Below are 8,537 nucleotides of genomic sequence, written 5' to 3'. Positions count from 1 at the left end.
GCAAAATCCTGAAGATTAATTTTGGGGGGAACACAAGCACACATTGTGGGTTCAGTGTTGAGTAAATCACTTATCTCATATCTGGATTTCACAGAATGATAACACCAGCCAGTGTTTTTTATTCTGTCACATTTCATATGCTCTTATACTGTAAAGCTGCCACTAACTCAACGATTATCATTTACTATGCGCACCATCACATTAAATCGTTCTTGTGACTGACCCCACATCATTTAAATCGTGACATAAAAATACCAGCTGCTGAGAAACATGGACATGATTTACATTTTTGTAATTTCAAACTAAGTACCTGGACTGCCTTTCAAGACGCATCACCTCTGAGGTGCTTCATATAAACAGTGTGCTGTCCAGATTTCCTTTGCTGTTAAAGCTTGAGCATAAAATCAGAATCCAAACACTGAATTGTCTCAGGCGACTGGGTCATTAAGATAACTAATCCAAGCTGATGTGTCGAAAACTTCTGATGTTTCTCAAGGCACTTGTAGAAGTCTTTCACACACAAATTTTATTACTCACATTTTCCAAAAACGTCTTAGGAAAACCTCCACTTCAAACTGTAAATGTTGTATTCAGGCAGAGAGACATTCTGAGTAGTAATATTGTGCCTGCTGCACCCTCCTCTAGTGACAAGTGTACTGTAGGTGTGCCTCATGACTCTGACATTTCGATGTGGACTTGAGAAATGTTAGAACATGAAAGCATACATGAACAAGTTTATTAACTGTGGGTGGTAAAAGAAGACCGATGACAGGAGAGCGGTTGCACTCTGTGACAAGAAGGCTCTTTATTTGCAGAAGACAAAATGTTGGTGGCAGTCCAGCATTCATCAGTGTCACAACTGTGCAGTGCTGATGCCACTTAAATGACACAGAAATACAAGTGCATCCATTTAAAATAATGGGCATGGTGCACCTTGCAAATAGGAAAACATTTGCATAAAGCAACCAATCATTATTTAACACTCAAAACAAGGCAAACCCAATGTGGTAAACGACAAATCTCAGACAAATAAATAAAACTTAGTGGTGGTTCTGAATAGTTGGCGCACAAGTCCAAGGTAGGTGGAAACAGTCCATTTAAATAAATAAACCATGTCCATTTACTCAAGTGCTGTACTTAACTAGTATTTTGAGGTATTTTGTTTCAATTTCTACTTCTCCATCACTATATTTCAGTGGCAAATATTGTACTTTTTACTTCACTGCACAGCTTTAGTTACTACAATACAGGTTAAGGTCAGGACCACACTTTATTACAGAGAGAAATCCGACAGATCCCACACTTTCTTTTAACAGGAAGAAACCTCCAGTAGAACCAGGCTCAGTGTGGGCGGCCGTCTTCCTCAACCAGTTGGGTTTGAGAGCAGAAAGAGGGGATGGGTGAGTAGAAGGAAAGTAAGTGAGAGAGAGAGAGAGAGAGAGAGAGAGAGTGAGAGAGAGAGAGAGAGAGAGAGGGAGAGAGAGAGAGAGAGAGAGAGAGAGACACACCATGAACAGCATACATTTTTCCAACCGTTGTCAATGCTGATGCAGAGTTGGGGGGGGGGCGTCTGGCCCCAGGCCCGGGAAATAAACAGAGGGCCGCTGGACCTCTATGACACATAAATTGTGTGATAGGCCTATCTGTTTACAGCTAGACAAGGTAGATACATTTAATAATAATAATAATAATAATAATACATTAATAATAATAATAATCATCGTCAACATCCTGAATGTTTTGAAGCTATTTTTTTCTTCTACTTATGCACAGACGCTTGTCACATGACCTGATCCTTGCCAGGTGCAACGTGTTGCCTGATGAGCTGCGTAGCCTACCTCCGTCAGGCTGCAGGCCTGCTGTCGTCATGGCGTCTTTACCTGTAGCTGCCTGTGAGTCCACAGGTATTCTCTGTACTCTCAGCAAACACTAAAAAAGTTAGTAGCATCATCAACTAACTTATCTTATCCCTCATCTCTCGTAGTTAAGTGAAACAACCGGGAGCCCTGGCTTGTTTTTCCGCGTTGTTACAGTAATAACATGAAGCACTGTGTTTCTGTCATGGACAACTTCAGTGCTGGGTGTTGGCCTGCGCACGGAGGGAGACAGGAGCTGAGCTCTGTCAACAAACACCAAATGCAGTGGGGATATAGTGGACTACAGCTCGGATATTGACCACTTCACCTCCGTGAAAGAAAAGAGAAAGAGCCTCAACATCAAACACGGTGAGTCAAACACCTGCTGACTGGCTTTGTGTCTTTGCTAGCTGGGTTCTTTCCTCGTGATTAACTGTCTCTCTGCGGCTGCCTGTGTGTGTTTAAGTCATATTGTGTTGATGTTATGGAGGATATGTTGTGTATTGTGCATTGTATGTCTGGCCTATTGAGTTGTCATGCTATGTAGCACGCAGAGACTCAGAGAAACTGCCATGGCTTTCAATGAGTTTCAATTTTGCCTCACTGGTCTGTGATTTGTGGACGAGAGTGTTTGCCAGGTCTGATAGTTGCATGTGAGGATTTCTTCATCCTTGTTTGTTTTTGAAGCTGTGTGTTGTATGATGAGGCCTTGGAGACTGCCATGTGCATGCTGAGCAACATAGATAGGCTAACAGTGTAAATCATGCATTGGATGCACGGGTAATCTCTGATGAAAACATGAAGTCTGTATACCTGTATCAGAGTGGAGGCTTTGTAGTGCTGTGGATCATTTTGTATGCAAGAATGATCTTTAGAAAAGAGTGAGTAACCTAGGCTACGCAGTGTTCCTTTGTGCTGTTAACACTGGTTTGTGTCTATATCATCCAGTTAGTAAGGGTTTTGTTGGGGACACTTGGGGGCAGCAGAAACAAGTTGTAATCATTATATAATTTTATGGTGACAACATTATCATTCCCTCAGAGTTGCGTTTCAAGCCACCTGTCATATTCAAGGCCAATATTGATCCTCTTTTCAATATGTTTTTGGTCTCTACCAACTCCTGAGGGAAATATGGCTCTTAAGCTTCAAAACGCTCCACTAAGTTCAACAGCTAGTCACTAACTTTTTCTTGCTGCTGGCTGGTGCTCAGCAGGTATTTGTGCAGTGTGTTTTTTTGAGCTTCTGAAAAGCTGCCTGCTGTGGCAGATGAAAACAACACGATGAGCGTGGTGCAAGTGAAACTGGCCCATACAGCTAAACAATGAGCTGAAACTAATTCAACTGCCCATTTAAAAGAACAGTTAGCCGCTGCCTACTGTAAACCTACTCCAATAAACTGCTCTGCATGCGTAAAAAGGGCTGAGATATTGTGCTTGAAGTATATGTATAAATCTCTCTCTATATAGGCTATGCCATGCATGGAGCCATCCATGAAATAGCATAAATACCCAAAATTGAAAGAATTAAATGAAAAGGCAGAAATGACAGGAAGCCACCAAGCTGCTTTCTTTATTCAAGCCATCAGCGTCTAAGGTTGTGAGGGTAAATATCGAGAAAAAGAATTTCTCTTTCAAAAGAGCTTTTTCAATGTCACTGCCTTTAAAACTAATCTCTATTCTTTCAATAGCAATGTATTCAAATTTGCGCTGTGAAATGTGTTGTCACTGGAGGGGCTATTTCCCTTCCTCTGATACAGCAGAGGAAAAACAAGAAATGATTCTTGTTTTTTCAGAGATGTGAGGTTTTGCCAATGTTTTATTTGCATATACAGAATATGAGATACAGTTCATTCTTTGTGCGGTGTTGCATGTTATCACAACATCCAGTGTTGAGAGCATGTGACACCAACGAACCCACCGTTTTATACATAAAGCATGTAAGAAATATAAGACAACATTATCTGACTTAATCTATTTTATTGCATCAAAGACCTGTATATATTGCTTGTATAATTGCCTATATTTTCTGGGACTCCATTATTCGCAACCCACTTCTCTGTGATTTACCATGCTGGAAATATATTCATACCTCTCTCCTTTCTGTACTTTTTATGATTTGAACAGAGTTGAGAGTCAAGTTGAAATTTTCTATATTCATGAGACCAAAATAACAGTCTATTGCAAAGTGAGCCTGTGGGGGAAAATGGGAAAGAATAACATAACAAATCCAGACAGAGAGAGCCACATAGCTGTGCCACCACCACTTCCAATCTGTAGCCGGAGATGAGTATCAGTCTGGTCAAAGAGCCTTCCTGTGTGCCGGAGCCGTCCTTGGAACTATTTAATCACAACATGGAACACTGTGGCAAATTTTAGCTTTCTGATTGGCCCACGCTTGACAGCCATGACCATATGGTGGGAAGTGATATACCTACCTGCTATCTTCCTGTGAGTGATGTCTCCAGTAAAAATGATTACTTCATTTAACCACGCATTATTCGGCTGGCTAGGGGTTGTAGCAAAATAAAAATTTATTAGGCCATCGGGTGGTAAAGCACAGCACATCAGCTGAGCCTTTGGGGCTGTCCGTGTGATTGCCTCAAATGTGACTAGTTTCTTAAAAATAAATCGGTAATAAATCAGAAATATTGAAAAAGTGTTTTATGTAAGGTGACCAGTCCTTGAAACAATGTGGAACACAGCTGTCTGCACCGTCCCTTAGTTTATATCGCTTTAATGTCTTTTCTTGATCATTTCAATTTATTTGATATAAGTAAAAGAGATGTGGTTCACTTGTTCTCAACCTGAGGGTTACAAGACAGGAGATACAGTAGAGAAAAACTAGACTATGATTTATTTTTATGAAACAATAAAACATTACTTCAGTCCACCCTTTTAGCATTTATAAGCTCAAACACTAACACAATGAAGTTAAAAGATACATTATGAATGTACTGGTATGTCAGCAACTATAACTCCTCCTATAAAAACAGATAAATTAAACAGTTGCCATTAGTTCAGAAATGTATAGAAGTTATAGTTAAATGTATAATTAACTTGTCTCCACACATCTGTTGTGTTCGAAGTGGCATTCATACTACATTTAGTACTTGCAAATACGGTAACGCAAAAGTGTCAGTGACTCAGCTAACAACAAATCACAGACATGTAAATTGTGTTGATTGATTCAAAGACGATGTAGATAACGAAGTAGTCACAAGCACAAAAACGTAGGAAACCACTGTTGTACTTTTGCATTCAGTAATAAATGTTGTTCACAATGCCAGCTTATGGTCGATTTCACAGTGGCAAGTCAAACGCCTCACAATTGAAAATGCGTCCTGTTTAGTGATATTTGATAGAAATTACATTTACATACCACATGTCTCATAGAAGAGGCAGCGGAGATATGTGGCATTTAGGTAAATGTCACCCAAAGAAATAAACAGTCTCAGAGTTTCATTTCACAAGCACAAACCATTATTCATTAGTGCTGACTGACATACACCGCAATTAGAACAATTAATATATTTTAGAGCAACAAAGCAACAAATAAATGCCAGTGAATGATCTTTGGTGCTAGAAATCTTGTGTTAAATGATGGAAATACAGGATATAATTTAGCAATTACCATTTTGCTTGCCACATGTGAATTTGAAAATACTACATGTCATTGCCTAGTTCAGCCATTAAACCAACAAATTCAATAATGTTCTCATTATGCATGTGCTCGTGGAGTGTGCGCGCTTTTAATGTTGGAAAAACTAGGGCTTTTTATGAGACCCTGTTGTGCATGAGCACAGAGACAATATTAAGTTACAAAATTGAGTTATCATCTCAGCTAAGTGATTCCCAAGGACTCTTATTACATTACCCAATGACATACAGATATATACGGCAGTAAACTGAATATTAAGAAGAGCATGTGATTATATCAATCTGGGATGGTAATGAGAGAGAAATAATTCAGGGCTCGCAAGGACTCGAAAGGAAGATCACATGTGTACCCACTGTTCGAAGGGATCTTATGGTATAATTGTACAAGAAGCGAAGATTATTCAAATTAAATATTCAATACTGAGTACAGGGCTTTGGCTGTTACAGCTATTTTCCAGCCGCACTATTGTATCAGTGGTATCCAGCCTAAAGATTTGTCACTGTGTTGTTACTCAATATTGAGTGTTATCATAGCTATTGACCTTATTAGTAGTGGGAATGACAGTTTGCTGTAGAAATTATAAGATGCCATGAAAATCTTCTCCTCCTCTTTATTCAAAGTTAAATTCTACAAACAAGCCTCTGTCACTGTCAAGGTGGTCTGATAAGTGCCGACGAGAACTGACATGGCTGCTGATAGAGTGGAAAAACACAAAGCATGCAGTATGTGGGATTCTGCACTGCCGCTCTCGATTCCTCCTTATCACGCAACTATAAATCAGTCATAACCAACTGCTGAGCTATGACAGACAATGTTGTCCTGGACACCTTCATATATTTACTCTCCTTTGTTTACACTTGACACGTACTCTTACTATTTTATTTTCACTTAACCGCCTACATCACTCAGAGGCACATTTTCATCACAGAATAGATGGAGTTTTTGTTGAGGACACACTGCATGTTCCCATTCTCTGAAACGACTGAGACCATGACTTTTCTTCATGTTACGCTTTTCTTTACACATTTTTTTTCTACAAAATTGGACAATTTACCTTGAACTACATGGCTCTTCATCAAATTGGGTTTTTAAAGAAACACATTTGTTAAAACTGTATAAAGATAACATGAATATGAAGGCGAGTTTACTCAAGGTTTATGCACAAATCCAACATTTAAACAACCATTTCTATCATAGAATTGAAACCACAGGGAAATGCTGTTTCCCCACTGTTTATGGTTGACCTTAATATCCCCCAGAGGCAATTTAGTCACTTCAAACAGGTAGAACATTTTCAACCTGTTGCCAAATAAAACTGTCCTTTTTTACCACCTCCTGTTTGTTACAATCCATTACGACAGATGATGACCCTTTTCGTCAGCCAGAGATAAGACATTGCCCTTGTCAAAAGCTATCAGCAGAACTCCTCTCTGTGACAAGCAGATTAAATTCACTGCCTGATAGCCTCCTTGAATGATGTGACAAAATAGAGAAATTAAGCATATTTCACTCCTCTTCAAAATTCTGTGAGACACATCTTCATGACCTGATAATTGCACTGAGATTTCTGGTGCCAGCAGTAGCCTAAAGCATATAGAAATGGCTCCATGATTGGAAGGTTATTGGTTTAAACCCCTGACACCCCCCTCAACACCTTGAAGGGGAGAATGAACAAGTATTCCTCTCTCTTTCTCACTAGCAAATGTTGAGGTGCCCTTGAGCAAGGCAATTAACTACTATGTGCTCAAGTGAAATGACTTGGTGGCTGATATCAAAACCCCGTCTTTGTGTGTGGCAGCTCCCAGATGTGACTGTACGTCATTATGTGGCTGTGAAGTTGGCAGGGTCTGAAAAAGGTTGTGAATTTTTTTTTTGTAGCAAGGAAAAAGTAAAGGACTTAACTGTATTCATTAGGTGGAAGTCTGCATGTAACAGGCTAAAATGACCCACAGTGTTCCCAAAAAATTGGCATCAGGACTGATCCCTGTGTATTTTAATGGCTTGGTGTTGCTGAAATGCACCCAATCAAATGTCACTATGTGACATTCATTGACTGCACTTTTCCGTGTCTTGTCTCCTCACATCTACTGCTGCAGTGCTGCTCTTCTTGAGGACAGTTTTTTTTGTGATCACTGGCAAAATGGACATATTCACTAAGCTCCAATGCTAATGACTCTATAATTAAAATCCTTTATCTCCCCACTCTGAGTTGTTAAAAAAGAGCTCTGTTTGTGTAAAGGTAGCAGCGTTTTTAGCTGATTGTTGCTTTTGGCATTTAAAATGACAAATGTCACCAGATGCCAGTCTAACAAACATTAATTCTGTGAATAACTTGGCTGTTGTCAGGGTTATACAAATGTAGCAAAAAACAAACACAAAATCTAATATGGCGGAATTTGACGTCACAGGATGCGTTTCATGTTTATAGATGTTTGATTGCTTGGTCAGTTATTATTCTTTGCGAGTGTATACACAGTCTAGAAGAAATTTGCTTTGAAGGAATGTCCGAGGACAGTTGCCTGACCTAGAACCAGTGCATGAAAGGAATTACTCTGTGATCTAGAGGAAATAAACTGCATGCACAATAGCATTACTTAGATGCTTTAACATTGAAGTTCTATTTAGTCCTGTTGAAAATGGAAAAGAGCACAAGCAGGAAAGTGAGGTGGTAACAGAAGTGAATTGCAAACGGCTGCTATTTACAATTTGCCCTCCATCAAACTGAATTAAAATGCACTTCTGTCTCTGAAATTATTTGCATTCTGGGCTGTGTGAAGTTATTTGTTTGTTTTCAGCCATTTAGTTTAATAAGGTTGCTAATATCAATTACTCTAAAGATTGCCTTGTGTCTTTGTCTCTGCTACCGGGGTTATGCACTCGGGGGAGATCAGAGGCAGGAAGAGATCTAACCTCTAAACACACGATTTCTAATTGCTCTGACATTGCTCACGCCATTGGGCCTCATTTGTATGTTCAGGTGAAGGAGCAATTTGGTCTAATGCACTGACACAGATCATTTCCCTC

The 8,537-nt window shown here is 39.5% G+C and overlaps 1 long non-coding RNA gene across 1 annotated transcript in view; it reads left to right on the top strand.

Annotated features, from left to right (window-relative positions):
• The first annotated feature begins 1,896 nt into the window (after nt 1-1,896).
• The window catches only part of LOC146979515 (uncharacterized), a 100,589-nt gene continuing 93,948 nt past the window's right edge, over nt 1,897-8,537 (top strand). Inside the window, exon 1 of the long non-coding RNA XR_015036883.1 lies at nt 1,897-2,225. This is a non-coding gene — a long non-coding RNA (uncharacterized LOC146979515). The remainder of the gene's footprint in view (nt 2,226-8,537) is intronic.

This window comes from Trachurus japonicus, chromosome 10 (assembly GCF_045865225.1).
Source record: "Trachurus japonicus isolate A0001 chromosome 10, Traja_1.0".
Taxonomy (NCBI): domain Eukaryota; kingdom Metazoa; phylum Chordata; class Actinopteri; order Carangiformes; family Carangidae; genus Trachurus; species Trachurus japonicus.
The sequence above is the reverse complement of the archived record's forward strand: the minus strand, read 5'-3'. Positions and strand labels throughout refer to the sequence as shown.